The sequence below is a fragment of the Mauremys reevesii genome, linkage group 12 (assembly GCF_016161935.1).
Source record: "Mauremys reevesii isolate NIE-2019 linkage group 12, ASM1616193v1, whole genome shotgun sequence".
NCBI classification, from domain to species: Eukaryota; Metazoa; Chordata; order Testudines; family Geoemydidae; genus Mauremys; species Mauremys reevesii.
In genome coordinates this window covers 21,766,473-21,783,796 of record NC_052634.1, presented here as the reverse complement: position 1 = coordinate 21,783,796, position 17,324 = coordinate 21,766,473, and the positions used below count along the sequence as shown (strand labels likewise).

Genomic DNA, 17,324 nt, shown 5'->3' with positions numbered 1-17,324 from the left:
CAAGAGCGGCGGCCCGGGCGGGCAGGGGGAGGGGCCCGAGCGGAGGGGCGGAGCCGCGTGAGCGGGTATGCAGATCTGTGTGCGAGCAGAGCATCGTGGGAGCGGACGCAGGCTGCCAGGCAGGGCCCGACTTTGGCACCGGGAGCTCGGCGTGGAGAAGGGAGGGGCTCCGGGGGATGCGTCGGGGCAGCTGTCGGCAGTGGGGGCCGGTGTAGGCGAGGCCGGCGGTCGGTCCGCCCCGTGTGTTATAAGTGCGGGGCGAGCGAGGGCGGGCGGCGGCCGGGCAGCAGGAACTCTTACTTACCTGGCAGGGGAGATACCATGATCACGAAGGTGGTTTTCCCAGAATGAGGCTCATCCATTGCACTGTGGGTGTGCTGACCCCTGTGATTTCCCCAAAAGGAGGAAACTCGACTGCATAATTTGTGATAGTGGGGGGCTGCATTTGCACTCTCCCCTGGTGATTGGTTGGGACAACAGAAAACCAAAAGTGGGTTCTTAGGCTTAGTACACTGTAAAGCAGACTCTAAGGGCTTGTCTACACTTACAAATTTGCAAAGCACCACTGTGGTCAAAGCACCAGCGCTGGGAACGGCTCCTGGTGCTGTACGTTATTCCCCACAGGGAGGTGGAGTACGGACAGTGCTGGGAGAGCTTTCCCCCAGCGCTGCTGCTTTGACTACACTTAGTGCTTTGAAGTGCTAAGTGTAGCCACAGCCTAAAGAAAGCAGGGTTTTTTTTCTGTACCTTTGGGAGTGCTCTCTTTCCACAGACCCTGTACTTTTGGGCACCTTTGTCATTCCTCCTCGTAAGCAAAGCTCAGCTCTGAAACATTACTCGGGCCTTATAAGGCTCTCTGTGTTCTTGGCTTTCCCTGGTCTTTTGCAGCTGATCTGCTCTCTAGTCTGCTTTTGGGGGGCTTGGACCGGTGCCTTCCTTGGCTCTAAGGGGAGCTGCCTGCCTGCCTGCTCTGCTTCTTTCCCTGCTTGTAGCTTCTTGCCCGGCCCTTCTTCTCGGGCTCTTCCTCTTTTGACGGGAGGACGGCCTGTCCAAAACGCCTGTCCCACCCGGTCTCCTCATCCAACAGGCAGCCTCGCCCCCTGCCCTGGGGCCGATTTGGCTTTCGCTGTCTGTTCCTGTCTCTTGGTGGCCCCCCTGTCTGTGCTACGGAGACTAGGCTGTCACAACCCCATGCTGGAGGAGGGCTTTCCGTCGCTTGAGGCCCACCCACCGCCTCCCCGAATGCCCTTTAGCTACGCTGCGGGTTAGGGCGGCGTGGCCGTGTCGCCCAGCAGCGGGTTTTCCCTTTTGCACACCTCTGACGGACGGAGCTGTTTTGACTTAACTGTTCAGCACGCACCGACCCTCGGGCCTGGGCTGCACGGGGAACGTAAATCGGCGCGGCTACATCAGTCCGCGCCTTGGTCGCAAGAATTCTTCCGTCGACCTAGCTCCCGCCTTTCGGGGAGGTGGATGGCCGGCACCAACGAGGAAAACCCTCTCCAGGACCCTTCTCCGGGAACAGTGCCCTTCCGTTTGGGGAGATTATGCTGCTTTAAAGAAGAGAAATTGTTTAACTGCCTTTCTCTGAGGCAAGGTTGACTTTGTATTGCTTCCCTCGTGGCTCCTTATAGCAGTTGTGTTCTGAAATCTTTAGGGTTTGACTTCATTTATGATGAAATCTTGCTGTAACTTTATTCTAATTTTCAATGAGTAACTAGACCTGAGCTGTTTGGCGTGTTAGTGGAGGATTGTTTAAAAACCTGGGATTCCACTTTCGGCTGCCTTTCCATTACATTTCCTCTGAAAGCCCACCGAAAGCCTCCACTTCCCACATAACTCTCTCAAACCTGCAGTCATCAGGCATACAGAAGATGCTTACAGTTTCACTCCATACGAGTCCAGTTCCTTGCTGTTTCCTGTCTAACCACTGCACACATATGGTATCCCCGCCCTACCCGGAGCTGCTTCCTGGCTTTTCCGCTCAGGACAGGAAAACGAGAATGGAGAGGTAAGCTGTGCAGGGAACTCTTCCTCAGCTCGCACTCCACCCCCAAGGGCCTTTCGAGGTCTTCTATGGACTTCAGGTTTCATTTGATTTCCAAGGTTTATGGGCTCATTAATTAGCCATCTCTCCTAATGCAGGGATCCTACGGGTCAGACCAAAGATGGATGGCCCAAAAGAGCTAAGAAACAGAAATAAAGGTGAGAGCTAGGCATTACATTCAGATGAGCATCCAGAATCTGACTGTGCCCTGGCATGTTCAACGCTGCCGAAAAGAAGGAGCTCGTCAGGTCCCTCTGCTAGCACCCAAATCTGGTGGCTAGTCGGTCTGCTGGGAAATAAGGAAAAGGAAAAGAATTAAAGCAGTCAGGCAATAACAAGGAAATGAAAAGGTTTGTTGAACGGGTTCTGTCTGATTGACTGTCTTCCCAGCTACCCGTCCAAGTTAAAGACCTAGCCCAGTATCCTGTCTGCTAACAGCAGCCAATGCCAGGTGCCCCCTACTATACTTTTTTCATACTATAGAAAAGCTTCAGCCAGTGACACCAGCTCAGGGAGCACTCTTCTGTTTTTCTCACAGCAGCCAACAGCCTTGCCAAAGCAAAGCCTTAAAAAATTGGCTACAAACTCATCAACATTCCTCTCCACGGAAATCTTTAGTAAAAGGCGAAAGATTTATACGAACTGAAGAGAAAGCAGAGTACGTAGAACTCGTGGCAGAGGCGCTGCCGGGGCAACCGCCTACGCTCCCAAAAGTCAGGGTGACTACTTCCCAGCCCGCTACACCGCTAGCTTTCAGAGGAAATGGAATTGAACCGATTGGCAGCCCGAGTTGGATCATCGAAACCGGGACACAGGGAGCAAAACCAGCCCTCGACCAGGACTCGCTTCGCTGCACGCAATGCACTGTGGCTATGCAAATAAGATGCTCCGCCGTCTCCGGCGCTCAAAGGAGTCTTTCCTCCGGGCTGCCTCTGCTCCTTTCCCGGCTGGGCGGAGATTGGGATGGGGCAGCTGCTCTCCTGAGACAGTCCCGCTGATGCCCAGGCGCATGGAGGACGAAGCCCGGACGAGAAGCCAGAGGGCAGTGGGCCCACAGCTAAAACCCGGAGCAAACGCACACACTTTGCAAAGTAACAGGAGCCGGGATCTCGCAGATGAGATTCTATCTGCCAGCCGGGGTGCGACCCCGCGTTGTACCTGCCGCTGGTCTGCCTCTGCTGCAAAGTAGCTCGCCTCGCTCAGATCCTTGGGGTTCGCTGAGCTGCAGCTCACCTTGATACAGGGGAACAGCTTCAAATCATGGAATATCAGGGTTGGAAGGGACCTCAGGAGGTCATCTAGTCCAACCCAATCCCCAACTAAATCATCCCAGCCAGGGCTTTGTCAAGGCTGACCTTAAAAACCTCTCAGGAAGGAGATTCCACCACCTCCCTAGGGAACCCATTCCAGTGCTTCACCACCCTCCTAGTGAAAAAGGGTTTTCCTAAGATCCAACCTAAACCTTCCCCACCGCAACTTGGGACCATTGCTCCTCGTTCTGTCATCTGGTGCCAGTGAGAACAGTCTAGATCCATCCTCTTTGGAACCCCTTTCAGGTAGTTGAAAGCAGCGATCAACTCCCCCCTCGTTCTTCTCTTCTGCAGACTAAACAATCCCAGTTCCCTCAGCCTCTCCTCATAAATCATGTCTTCCAGCCCCCTAATCACTTTTGTTGCCCTATGCTGGACTCTTTTCAGTTTTTCCACATCCTTCTTGCAGTGTGGGGCCCAAAACTGGACACGGTACTCCAGATGAGGCCTCACCAACGTCGAAGAGAAGGGAACGACCACATCCCTCGATCTGCTGGCAATGCCCCTATGTATACAGTCCAAAATGCCGTTAGCCTTCTTGGCAACAAGGGCACGCTGTCGACTCATATCCAGCTTCTCTTCCACTGTAACCTCTAGGTCCTTTTCTGCAGAACTGCTGCCTAGCCATTCGGTCCCTAGTCTGGAGCAGTGCACGGGATTCTTCCGTCCTAAGTGCAGGACTGGGCACTTGTCCTTGTTGAACCTCATCAGGTTTCTTTCAGCCCAATCCTCCAATTTGTCTAGGTCCCTCTGTAGCCTATCCGTACCCTCCAGCGTATCAACCGCTCCTCCCAGTTTAGCGTCATCTGCAAACTTGCTGAGAGTGCAGTCCACGCCATCCTCCAGATCCTTAACGAAGATATTGTACACAACCGCCCCAGGACCGAGCCTTGGGGCACGCCGCTTGAGACCGGCTGCCAATTAGACGTGGAGCCATTGATCACTACCCGTTGAGCCCGAGGACCTAGCCAGCTTATAGTCCACCTTATAGTCCATTCATCCAGCCCAAACTTCTTGAACTTGCCGACAAGAATACTGTGGGAGACCGTATCAAAAACTTTGCTAAAGTCAAGGAAGAACACATCCATTGCTTTTCCCTCATCCACAGACCCAGTTCTCTCCTCACAGAAGGCAATTAGGTTAGTCAGGCGTAACTTGCCCTTGCTGAATCCATGCTGACCGCTCCTGATCACTTGCCTCTCCTCTAAGTGCTTCAGAATTGATTCCTTGAGGACCTGCTCCATGATTTTTCCAGGGACTGAGGTGAGGCTGACTGGCCTGTAGTTCCCCGGATCCTCCTTCTTTCTTCCCTCTTTTAAAGATGGGCACTACATTAGCCTTTTCCCAGTCATTTGGGACCTCCCCCAATGGCCATGAATTTTCAAAGATAATGACCAGTGGCTCTGCAATCACACCCGTCAACTCCTTTAGCACCCTCGGATGCAGCGCATCCGGCCCCATGGATTTGTGCTCATCCAGCTTTTCTAAATAGTCCCGAAGCACTTCTTTCTCCACAGAGGGCTGGTCACCTCCTCTCCATGCTGTGCTGCCCAGAGCAGCAGTCTGGGAGCTGATTTTGTTCGTGAAGATAAAATCACGAAGGGGGAGGGTGGGGAAGCATTGAGTACATTAGCTTTTTGCACATCCTCTGTCACAAGGTCGCCTCCCTCATTCTGTAAGGGGCCCACACTTTCCTTGACTTTCTTCTTGTTGCTAACCTCCCTGAAGAAACCCTTCTTGTTGTTACTCTTAACATCTCTTGCTAGCTGCAACTCCAAGCGTGAGTTGCCCTTCCTGATTTCACTCCTGCGTGCCTGAGCAATATTTTTATACTCCTCCCTGGTCATTTGTCCAATCTTCCACTTCTTCAAACGGCGCTGCCTGCCAGTGCACTCAGCCTCACTTGGCAGGTAACAAAAGGGATCGAGTGGCCGTCCAGTTTCTGGAGAGTGGCTGACAACACCCGACCTTCTGCCCTGAGGAGAAACTGACGTGAGACAAGGCAGGGGAGGTCATTCTTGTATTGGACCAACTTCCGGTGGGGAGAGAGCGAGAGAGAAGCGAAATGCAAGCTGCACTCTTTCCCCAGCAGCAGGTGGGCCACGTCGTCTCTCTGATGGCCTGGCTTCCCGGGACGGGACCCGCTACAACTTAGATAATTTTTTACCTCAAGGTTCCCAAGACACAGACAAGGTTTTCATCTCGAGGCCAAAAGGCCAAAAACATCAAGACACTTGATCACGGCCAAGCACTTGGATAGGCCAAGATTTAAAAGTTTATTAGAAAATATTTGAAAATGAACGATACAGAGAGTTGAAATGTCAGATATTGGTCATCGGGGGTGACATACAGAGTATAGGGCAATTTTAGTTTTAAATGTTTATTAGAAAATGTTTAAGAATAGATAATACAGAGAGTTTGTAACATCAGTTACTGGTCATCAGGGGTGACATACAGAGTATAGGGGGATGCTAGTACTTTGGTATTGGACAGCACATAACTTATACAGTGTGCAATGTCCCCAATGTGGGGTATACTGTGGGTGAGTTCAAGATACAGTCAGCAAGCAGTGAGGGTACATCACGCATACAACAGTTAAAGACAGTCGTAGGTATAAATAAGCAAGCCAGGTAATGGGGCTAGAATGACCTCACATGGCAAAGTTAAGGTCTGTCGCACTCGATCTGAGCACTACACCCCATCTGAGCTCAAAGAGCTGAGCACGCAAGAGCGGCGGCCCGGGCGGGCAGGGGAGGCCCGAGCGGAGGGGCGGAGCCGCGTGAGCAGGTATGCAGATCTGTGTGCGAGCAGAGAATCGTGGGAGCGGACGCAGGCTGCCAGGCAGGGCCCGACTTTGGCACCGGGAGCTCGGCGTGGGGAAGGGACGGTCTCCAGGGGCCACGCGGGGCAGCTGTCGGCAGTGGGGCCGGTGTGGGTGAGGCGGTGGGGCGCGCGGTCCGCCCCGGGTGTTATAAGTGCGGGGCGAGCGAGGGCGGGCGGCGGCCGGGCAGCAGGAACTCATACTTACCTGGCAGGGGCGATACCATGATCACGAAGGTGGTTTTCCCAGGGTGAGGTTCATCCATTGCACTGCGGGTGTGTTGACCCCGCGATTTCCCAAATGCGGGAAACTCGACTGCATAATTTGTGGTAGTGGGGGACTGCGTTCGTGCTCTCCCCTGGTGATTGGTTTGAACAACAGACAACTGACAGTGGGCTGTTTAGGCTTAGTGCACTGCAAAGTAGATTCTCAGGAAAACAGCTGTTATTCTGGGTCTTTGGGAGTGCTCTTTTCTACAGGCCTTGTACTTCTAGGTATCTTTGTCACACGTTCCTCCTTGTAAGCAAAGCTCAGCTCTGAAACTTTACTTGGGTCTCTCTGTGTTCTTGGCTTTCCCTAGTCTTTTGCAGCTGATCTGCTCTCTAGTCTGCTTTTGGGGGGCTTGGACCGGTGCCTTCCTTGGCTCTAAGGGGAGCTGCCTGCCTGCCTCCTCTGCTTCTTTCCCTGCTTGTAGCTTCTTGCCTGGCCCTTCTTCTCGGGCTCTTCCTCTTTGACGGGAGGACGGCCTGTCCAAAACGCCTGTCCCACCCGGTCTCCTCATCCAACAGGCAGCCTCGACCCTGCCCTGGGGCCGATTTGGCTTTCGCTGTCTGTTCCTGTCTCTGGTGGCCCCTGTCTGTGCTACGGAGACTAGGCTGTCACAACCCCATGCTGGAGGAGGGCTTTCCGTCGCTTGAGGCCCACCCACCGCCTCCCCGAATGCCCTTTAGCTACGCTGCGGGTTAGGGCGGCGTGGCCGTGTCGCCCAGCAGCGGGTTTTCCTTTGCACACCTCTGACGGACGGAGCTGTTTTGACTTAACTGTTCAGCACGCACCGACCCGGGCCTGGGCTGCACGGGAACGTAAATCGGCGCGCTACATCAGTCCGCGCTTGGTCGGAAGAATTCTTCCGTCGACCTAGCTCCCGCCTTTCGGGGAGGTGGATGGCCGACACCAACGAGGAAAACCCTCTCCAGGACCCTTCTCCGGGAACAGTGCCCTTCCGTTTGGGGAGATTATGCTGCTTTAAAGAAGAGAAATTGTTTAACTGCCTTTCTCTGAGGCAAGGTTGACTTTGTATTGCTTCCCTCGTGGCTCCTTATAGCAGTTGTGTTCTGAAATCTTTAGGGTTTGACTTCATTTATGATGAAATCTTGCTGTAACTTTATTCTAATTTTCAATGAGTAACTAGACCTGAGCTGTTTGGCGTGTTAGTGGAGGATTGTTTAAAAACCTGGGATTCCACTTTCGGCTGCCTTTCCATTACATTTCCTCTGAAAGCCCACCTAAAGCCTCCACTTCCCACATAACTCTCTCAAACCTGCAGTCATCAGGCATACAGAAGATGCTTACAGTTTCACTCCATACGAGTCCAGTTCCTTGCTGTTTCCTGTCTAACCACTGCACACATATGGTATCCCCTCCCTACCCGGAGCTGCTTCCTGGCTTTTGCGCTCAGGACAGGAAAACGAGAATGGAGAGGTAAGCTGTGCAGGGAACTCTTCCTCAGCTCGCACTCCACCCCCCAAGGGCCTTTCGAGGTCTTCTACGGACTTCAGGTTTCATTTGATTTCCAAGGTTTATGGGCTCATTAATTAGCCATCTCTCCTAATGCAGGGATCCTACGGGTCAGACCAAAGATGGATGGCCCAAAAGAGCTAAGAAACAGAAATAAAGGTGAGAGCTAGGCATTACATTCAGATGAGCATCCAGAAGCTGACTGTGCCCTGGCATGTTCAACGCTGCCCAAAAGAAGGAGCTCGTCAGGTCCCTCTGCTAGCACCCAAATCTGGTGGCTAGTCAGTCTGCTGGGAAATAAGGAAAAGGAAAAGAATTAAAGGAGTCAGGCAATAACAAGGAAATGAAAAGGTTTGTCGAACGGGTTCTGTCTGATTGACCGTCTTCCCAGCTACCCGTCCAAGTTAAAGACCTAGCCCAGTATCCTGTCTGCCGACAGCGGCCAATGCCAGGTGCCCCAGAGGGAATGAACAGAACAGGGAATCATCAAGTGCTCCATCCCCTGTCGCCCATGCCCAGCTTCTGGCAAACAGGGATACCTAGCTAGGGACACCGCTGGCGAAGCGCCATAGATGGACCTATCCTCCATGAATTTATCTAGTGCTTTTTTGAACCCTGTTATAGTCTTGGCCTTCACGACATCCTCTGGCAAAGAGTTCCACAGGTTGACTGTGTGGGGCGTGAAGACAGACTTCCTTTTGTTTGTTTTAAAGCTGCTGCCTATTAATTTCATTTGGTGACCCCCTAGTTCGTGTGTTATGAGAAGGAGTAAATAACTCTTCCTTATTTACTTTCTCCATGCCAGTCATGGTTTTATAGACCTCCCTCGTATCCCCCTTTAGTCATCTCTTTTCCAAGATGAAAAGTCCCAATCTTATGAATCTCTTCTTAGACGGAAGCTGGTCCATATCCCCTCATCATCTTTGTTGTCCGTTTCTGAATCTTTCCCATTCCCATATATCTTTTTTGAGATTGGGACGACCGCATCAGCAGGCAGTATTCAAGATGTGGGCGTACCATGGATTGCTATTGAGGCGATATGATAGTTTCTGTCTTATTAGCTGTTCCTTTCTTAATGATTCCCAACACTCCGCTGCACATTGAGTGGATGTTTTCAGGGAACCATCCACAACGACTCCCAGATCTCTTTCTCGAGTGGTAACAGCTAATTTAGACACCATCGTTTTATAGGGATAGTTGGGATTATGTTTGCCAATGTGCATTACTTTGCACTTATGAGCAACGACGTTCATCTGCCATTCAGTTGTCCCGTCACCCAGTTTTGTGAGATCTCTTTGTGGCTCTTGGCAGTCTGCCTGGGACTTAACTATCTTGAGCAATTTTGTATCATCTGCAAATTTTGCCACCTCACTGTTTAGCCCTTTCCCCAGATCATTTATGACTAAGTTGAACAGTACTGCTCCCAGTACAGACACCCGGGGATAAGAGAGGGCAGATCCTCTTCTGACACTGGCAGACCAGGTGCCAGCTCATGCCAAGGCCCCTAGGCCTTACTGAAAAGTGACAAACGCATGGCTGGAAACTAGTCTTGCTCACCTGTTTGTTAGTGTTGTTAAAACAGGCATTAACTTTATAAAAAACGTGTTTAGAGTTTATGACAAGCTCGTGAGTTGCTGCATGCATTATTCTCACCTATAATAGCCGTAGCCCATGTTGTAAGGTGATATATAAGCGTTGGCACTAAAGCTGTAAACCCCCTTGCCGCCGCCACGCCACCAGTCAGGAGAGAAGTATTACCAAGTGTGAAATGGTAGTTTATCAGAAGAGGCGTCATCTCCTTTCCAACAAGAGAAGGCCCTGACTGAGACATCAGGCAAGCCACTGTGGATCATCCGTGGACAAAAGACTTGGCTGATTGCTCCTCCTCACACACCTACAAGGAGGCAGAGCCCTGCACAAACACTTGCCCCCATCAGCTTGAGCTCTGGGGGAATGGAATAAAAATCCCTGTCAGGAAGAAACTGTTGTTCCCCCCTCCCCATGATGCTGCTTGGACTTCAGGGAGACGGCACACCTTCTAAGCAGCAGCAAGGGATCCTGGCTGTTTGGCTAGGGTTAGCCCTAAAGGACATACAGAGCTTGCGTGTTACAGCAGCTTCTACTACCCCTGGGTAGCAAGATAGAGTCAGGGTGCCCAAGGGGTCTGTCTGTGACTCCATGTTAAGGCTGTTCTAGTGCCTGAGGAGTTCACACTTGATACTTGGTGGGTGAAATTAAAGTGAGGAGCCCCGCTGCCTGCCAGCCCCAGGCGCCGGGGGCTGCTGCTCTCTGGGGCTCTGGCCACACTAGAAAGGTAAGTTTCTAGCTTGCCTGGTTCAGAAAACCAGAAGGGAAAGAAAGAGAACCCACATTACATTTTTTTAAAAAAGAATCCTCCTGATTTGTAAGCCACTGTCATGATTTGGGGGATTTTCCAATAGCGAGGATGGCAACAATGAGAAGCTAAGGGTTATTATGTAGCATTTAGATTACAGTAGGCTTGGGGGGGGGGAAATCAGGATTGGGGCCCCTGTGTGCTGGGTGCAGCACGACACCTAGTGCCTTGTCTTGATCTTACGAACCAAGATACATAGAACGTAGGCCGGGTGGGGAGAAGTCTGTGTAACTCATGCAGTTGTGGATATACACGTGACCTCAAATATTACCAACCGCCCCACCCCACCCCCGAAAAATACAAAAAAAAACAAACAAAAAAATCCCATCTCCCCAACAGACCCAGAAACTGGAAAACATTTGTCCTCATACTGTTGAAAAGACTCACAGCAGAAAGAAGGAGTCCAGCTTCTTAAATAACTCTCTAGCAAGAAAAAGAAGAACCTCTCACATCTATAGACTCACAAAACACTTCCAAGAAACTGTAAAGAAAGAAAAACACCCAGATTTTTCTGCTACTTCAAAAAACATTTGCTTTAAAGAAAGTATCACAGTTCAACTCTTTTCTGCTTTTCTAACCAGAAGGTTCTCCTCTAAAGGAGATACACCGATCCTGGAAGCACTGCAATACCAGATCAATGCATAGGGCAGACAAAGCAAGCTTCTGTTCTAAACCCCCTGCTTCAAAAATCAAGTTAATATACAGTCCTCACATCAAGGATGTATCAGAGATTAAACTGATAAGAACAGACACAACACTTTGATCTGAGCTCCAAGGAGCCCAAAACAATACTCACATTCTGCTATGCACGCACACCCCTGCGCCCACCCATTTCGACCTCACCAGGACGAGCTCCCAGAACCGCAACAACCACCACAACTCGGGAACTCTACCTGAGAATCACTTCCCCAAAATGCCTCCAGTGGAAGACTTCAAGCAAGAACCCTTAACACACAATTCTGTTCAAAGACAGACAAGTCTTGCAGATGCCTTCCTCTCCCTGGTTTCCCCTCTATACTCCTAATTTCCATAAAGCCACCCACTGACCTGGACTACCAATCTCTCACTGTTAACTCTTACAGCAAAACAGGGTAAAGAAAGCCTATGCAGGCGCTATTCCACAGCCCGGAGGCTCTTTTCTGCTCCTTCCCACAGAACTAGCTCAAACAGACAGTCAATTGCATCAAAGCAATTCCTTGCCATTTGGGGCATTGGTGCCCCTTAGTCCCTCTGAGGTGATCGGCTGGTTCCTTCTGGCCTGAAACGCTAGGAATCTGACTCAAAGGGCCACAGCCTTCCTCTTCTTCTGCGCCTATGAACTAGCACTCATCTGGGCAAAACGTTGACCGTTTCCTAAGTTAAAACACTGGTGTTTTCCCCACAGGAAAGGGATGGACAATTTCTCTTCTGTGGGAAGACGAGGGAAACCATGCAATCACCTTCTGGAAGGTATATTAAGGAGGGCGGCGGAAGAGCCCTCACGGACTAGACTAAGAAAGCAGCTCTTGAACTGACCTTCCAACAATGACAAACTAAAATCTGCAAGAGCAGCTTTTCAACTCAGGGGCCCAATAAGAAGCCGTTACCAATAACTAACCGAAGAGTTACAAATGACTCCAAACCATACACTTTTAGGAAAAACCAAACGTTAACACAAACAACAATACATTTCTTTGCTGCTCTTCAACCGTGATACTCTCCTCCACCGTTCCTCCCAAAAACATACAAAACCAAAGAGCCAGTAGAATGCACATCACAAAACAGTCCCCTGCTAGCTAGGAAACAATCTCACTAACATGAGAATCTTAAAGTAAATAAACCATTTTCAGAGCTCTGAGCTTTTTTCATATACTATAGATAAGCTTCAGCCAGTGACACCAGTTCAGGTAGCCCCCTTCTGTTTTTCTCACAGCAGGCAACAGCCTTGCCAAAGCAAAGCCTTAAAAAATTGGGTACAAACTCATAAACATTCCTCTCCACGGAAAAATGCAAAGGGAAATAGGCTGGCCAGGGGCATGAGGACAATGGCCCAGACAAACGGGGAGGGACTTGGTCCAGGGGTGGAGGAAGACAGAAAAAGGGACAGGCATGGGATTGGCTTCCTGTTTTTTTTCCTTTGCTCAGCATTTTACCTGTGACTGTAATGGGGAGACTTGAGAAATACCTGTGATGCTGGCGAGGTAGGTGGCTGCCCCGAGAGCACAGAGCTGAGCATTTTCTACTGGGTTGCTGCCTACGCCCCCAGCGCCTGGCCATGATCGTATAGTGGTTAGTACTCTGCGCTCTGGCCGCAGCAGCCTCGGTTCGAATCTGGGTCACGACATTGCTTTTTGGTGGGGAGGGGCTATCCTGCAGCACGCCTCGTGGCTCAGTCTGATGGCGTCCGTTTGCAAAGAGAGCCATCAGCCGGTCCTTAGTTTCTGCTTGGTAAAGGCAAGTCAGTGGGGTCCATCGGTCAGAAAAAGAGTCCCAGGACTTCTTGCTGGGCGCCAGGGTCCAAAAGCAGCGCATTCCCTCCTGGAAAGGGCTGTGTTTCGAATGTCCATCCAGTGCGCGTTGAAGGGAAGGATCTGAGTGCCTGGGAAGCTGCGTCCCTCCAGAGGCGCTTGAGAAGCCAAAGGGGCCGTGGGTGAGTTTGTGATGAGGTGAGTGTGAAGTGTGGAAGGGGGAGGGTGGCAAGAGGAGGTTTTGAGAGGAAAAAAGGTGCTGCTGAGCTGGTAGGGGAGGGCAAGGTCCCAGGCGGGTCTTGTGTGAGGAGCTGTGTAGGCCCGGAAAGGCGTCATGCTGGGCATGGGCAGGTGAGGAGGGCCAGGGCTTTTCCCAGGGCTGTTGCTGTGGCCAAAGCCTTTCGGAAGCAGAAGAGGGCCATCTCGCTTTCAACACCTACATCACATCTGGTTTTTAGACACCATCACCCTCATCTAAAGTTTCAGGTTTCCTACAACCCTGTGCCTTCTGAGGTGTTCTAATCTCCCCCCTCACTTATTAGATGGACACTAGGACAGAGGCAGAATAGAGACACTTAGCTTAATGAGAACCTCAAACTCCCGCACGGTGGGCCACAGAGTCAAGCAGCCAGCACTCACAATCGGTACCAGCCTTGTTTGGGTTTTTTTTCCCAAACTAGCTCAGCACTCAGGGTGTTGAGCCCTTGTGGAAATCTTGCAAAAGAGTTTGGAGCCTGAATGGGTGTTGAGTTCTTAAGAAAACCTTGTTTTTGTTTTGTTTCCCCAAGAAAATTGGGGACAAAAGATTAATCTAGGGTGAACCTGGATGTTTACTGCTGTTTTCGTTCAGCTCCACTAGGCTCTTTCGAAAGCTGGTCCGTTCCCCATTACAGAGGGTCCAAGCAGAGAGAGTGAAGGAACCCCTGTGCTCAGCATCACAACCTGAGCCCGAGGAAAAGCACTGAAACACGCTCAAATGACGCTTTAGGTTCATCCATCAGAATCACAAGAGCAAGGCAAAGACATCTCAAGAGGAAGAGTCCTCAGCTTTCATTTACCCCATCGCAACCCTCTTCACTTCTTCTTCTGCCTACCTAGAGGCTCGTCCAGGAAAATCACTCAACTGATTATAATTTGGGCAGAGAAACCCAGGCAGGGCTTGTGCTCCCCCTCCATGTGAGCGGATAGCACTCTGACTTCGTCTACGGGGTCTCTCAGCTTTGGCTTCCCCAGTTTGTCAACTCGGTGCAGGCAGGAAGCAGGCTCTCCTCGGCTTTGGCAAGCCACTTTCTGTCCAAATTGGGAAACCGGTCCAGTCTCCATTCCCCTGTGAGAACAAAAGCAGAGAGTTCACCAGCTGAACCCAATCCGAGGCATTGAAAAAAATGGAATTATGCTTCCCGTTCCTCCGTCAGGATCACCAGGGAAACACACCAAAATCCCAAGAGGAACAACTCGTCTCTGTTTTATTTACCCCCAACGCAATCCTCTCCGCTTCTTCTGCCTCCCTCGAGGCTCTTCCAGGGACAAAACTCATTGAGCTGATAGGATTTGGGGGATGGAAACGGAGAGAGGGGGTTTGACACCTCCTGAGAGGATGTGGACGCGATAGAACAGCTCTCTCGGTTTTAGAAGCCTCCTAGCCTGGCTCTTTTGTTGTCAATTCTGTGCCATCAGGAAGCAGCGAAAGCAGGGTAGGTAGGGCACCCGGTGACGTTGCACTCCATACGTTTTATGAAAAGATGCTTATAAGTGTGAGTATGATGTAAGTGGAATATGCTTGATGCAAAAGGTCTCTTGTAAGGTATCATAACAAAGGTTCTAACCTACTGAATATATGCCTCCTATTTGTATGCATGTCTCATTCTTGTCTCTGAAGCTGGAAATATGAAGTCTAACTCTGAGGTCCTATTGTAATTGTGCAAAGCGTGGGCCACTAATGGCGGTTTAAAACCTTGACGGCTCCCATTGACAATTGGTTGTAAATGGTTTATTGACCTGCAAACCTTCCTGTGTACGTGTGGGCCAACCCAGGAAGAATGGAAACTAGGGGGTCTTACAGAGACCACGATAGTGGAATCCATCTTAAATCTGGTATTTTTCCGTTTAGAAGGAAGGGTGAGGACCCAGAGAGACAAAAGATTCCCGCCTTATGCCAAAGCTATAAAAGGGGGTGAAGCAGGACAAAGGAGCTGCCAGTCATGAGAAAACCCCTGCCAGTCATGAGAAAACCTAAGATGTCTGCTGGAAGTAACAAAGACCGAAGCAGGGGAAAGGATTGGGCCCAGACTAGGCAGGAGTCTAGTCTGTGAAAGAAGCTGATTGGAACACCTCTGAGGGTGAGCTATTCCCTGGAATCAGTTTCTTAATGTATTAGGCTTAGGCTTGCATGTTTTGTTTTAGTTTGCTTGGTGACTTCCTTTGTTCTGTCTGTTATTACTTGAAATCACTTCACTCCTACTTTTTAACCTTAATAAAAATGACTTTTGTTTATTAATAAACCCAGAGGAAGTGATTAATCCCTGGGGGAGCAAACAGCTGTGCATCTCTCTCTATCAGTGATCTAGAGGGTGAAGAATTTAGGAATTTACCCTGTATAAGCTTTATAGAGAGTACAAGGGATTTATTTGGGGTTTTGGATCCCACTGGGAGCTGGGTGCTGGAGACAGGTGCTGAGCTGTTTTGAGTTAAAGTCTGCAGCTTTGGGGGTGTGGCCCAGAGCCTGGGTCTGTGTTGCAGCAGGCTAGGTGTCTGGCTCAACAAGGCAGGGTTCTGGAGTCCCAAGCTGGCAGGGAAAACGGGCTCGGAAGTAATTTCAGTCCCAAGGGGATCTCTGTGACCGAACCCATCACAGTGGCGTAGTCGAGCAGGATATGTGCACAGCTGATTGCTTTGAGACACTGGTAGTGATTTTTAAGCGTGTTGCCCGGAGGACAGACAAAGTGCTTATTCGGGAAAGGGAAGATGACAACTTTGGTTGCCAAATTGGCTGGGAAAGCTCTGGATATATTCAGTAAGATGCCTATTGCTGATGCTTCAAACTATGGTCTATTTAAGGAATTGGTTTTGAAACAGTTTCAGATTAGGCCCGAAACCTAGAGGGTTAAATTCACAACTCTTTCAACTCCCAGAGCCCTTCTACAGCACAGATGATTTGTATACACCTTCACCGTGAGCCAAATCGGCAGGTTTCCGGGAGCCCTGTGAGTCCGATGTTGTTTTAGTCTCCCTGCTAATTTATTAGGAGAATAAAGGATGGACACCAGAACTGAGGCAGACTACGGACACCGCATTCTGAGAAAACAATGGTGAACCTCCAACTCCAGCAGTGTGGGCCACATAGACAAGTAACCAGCACCCACAATCTTTACAAGCTTTTTTCCAAAATAACTCATCTTTTGGAAAAATAGGTTGAGCCTTTTTGACAATCTGGCTAAAGATTTTAGTGCCTAACTGGGAGCCTAGTTCTTCTGCAAATCTGGCCCTAGCGGTGGGTGTGAGACCTTCTGAAAATTCTGGCCAATGTGTCTGGAAGCTCCAAGAAGCATCGCAACTTTGAGCATTTACTAGAACAGGATGAACAAAACCTTCCTTCCTTGACCTACAATCACCTTGATTCCAGGTTGAGGTTTCAAGAGAATTGATTTGATTCTTAGATGCAATGCGAAACAAACACCCTCCTGTAGACATTGGAAGGGGGAGGCTGAAATGGATCTGCCACTAAACCACGTTGCCTTTCATCAGTAGTCACCTGAGCAAGAGGGTAACCACTGGCCTAGAGGTGAAAGGCCCATAGCCCATGCTCAGAAGCCTTCAGCGGCTAGATCTTAGGAATGGAAAAGCTTAATGATCTTTCTCCGGGGTGTTACTTCCAAAGACTTGTATATAGCGCTGGGTGAAAGGTTTTTGGATGAATATTATATTTAGTGAAATATTTTGGTGGACCTAAAATGATTGTTTGGTTTGGTTTGGTTTCACCAAGAAAAGTGAAAAGAAAAGAAAAAGATCTTGGGTCAAAGTGCAATGTTGTTCTAATTTAGGTTAGGCTCGGTAAGAAGGAAAAACTAAATTGTTTGCACAAGTAAGTGTATTTGTGTAAAAGGGTGCAGAGGCTGGGCTTTAAGGGGCAGATAGCCATATTGGAGTAGGTGGAAGCTTTGCTTTCCCCATGGCCTCTAAAGAGTTTCCGAGCATTCTGAAGGAGGCCAGGAAGTTGCATTCTTCTGGTTGAACTCCAAGCGAGGAAGGCAAGGTAGACTTTTGTTGAAGAGGATAACTCCCTGACCGGGAATCGAACCCGGCCGTGGCAGTGAAAGCGCCAAATCCTAACCACTAGACCACCAGGGAGATGACAGTTGGGGGGGTTGGGCATAACTTTCTAGGCCTACTTTCTGTCCAACTGAGGCCATTCGTTCGTCTTCAAAGGAGGTTAACACAAGCTCTGAGCTCTTCGTTTCCTTACGGTTCCCTTCCTATTTTTAGCACTGATATGAAAAAGAAACAGAAAACATATTAAGACAATTTCCAGTATTGTTATACATTGAGGCCATGTCTTTTTTTAAAAAAA

At 49.9% G+C, this 17,324-nt stretch overlaps 5 non-coding genes across 5 annotated transcripts; 2 read left to right on the top strand and 3 right to left on the bottom strand.

The window, feature by feature from the left end:
- Nucleotides 1-296: 296 nt before the first annotated feature.
- LOC120376277 lies at nucleotides 297-458 on the top strand. Its single transcript, XR_005587177.1, has one exon. It is a non-coding gene; the product is annotated as a U1 spliceosomal RNA (small nuclear RNA).
- A 2,135-nt stretch (nucleotides 459-2,593) lies between these two features.
- On the bottom strand, nucleotides 2,594-2,709 carry LOC120375984. Its single transcript, XR_005586911.1, has one exon. It is a non-coding gene; the product is annotated as a U5 spliceosomal RNA (small nuclear RNA).
- A 3,668-nt stretch (nucleotides 2,710-6,377) lies between these two features.
- On the top strand, nucleotides 6,378-6,539 carry LOC120376208. Its single transcript, XR_005587113.1, has one exon. It is a non-coding gene; the product is annotated as a U1 spliceosomal RNA (small nuclear RNA).
- Nucleotides 6,540-10,906: 4,367 nt separating this feature from the next.
- Nucleotides 10,907-11,100, bottom strand: LOC120376411. Its single transcript, XR_005587291.1, has one exon. It is a non-coding gene; the product is annotated as a U2 spliceosomal RNA (small nuclear RNA).
- Nucleotides 11,101-17,033: 5,933 nt separating this feature from the next.
- On the bottom strand, nucleotides 17,034-17,104 carry TRNAE-UUC. The gene has a single exon. It is a non-coding gene; the product is annotated as a tRNA-Glu (tRNA).
- Nucleotides 17,105-17,324: the final 220 nt, after the last annotated feature.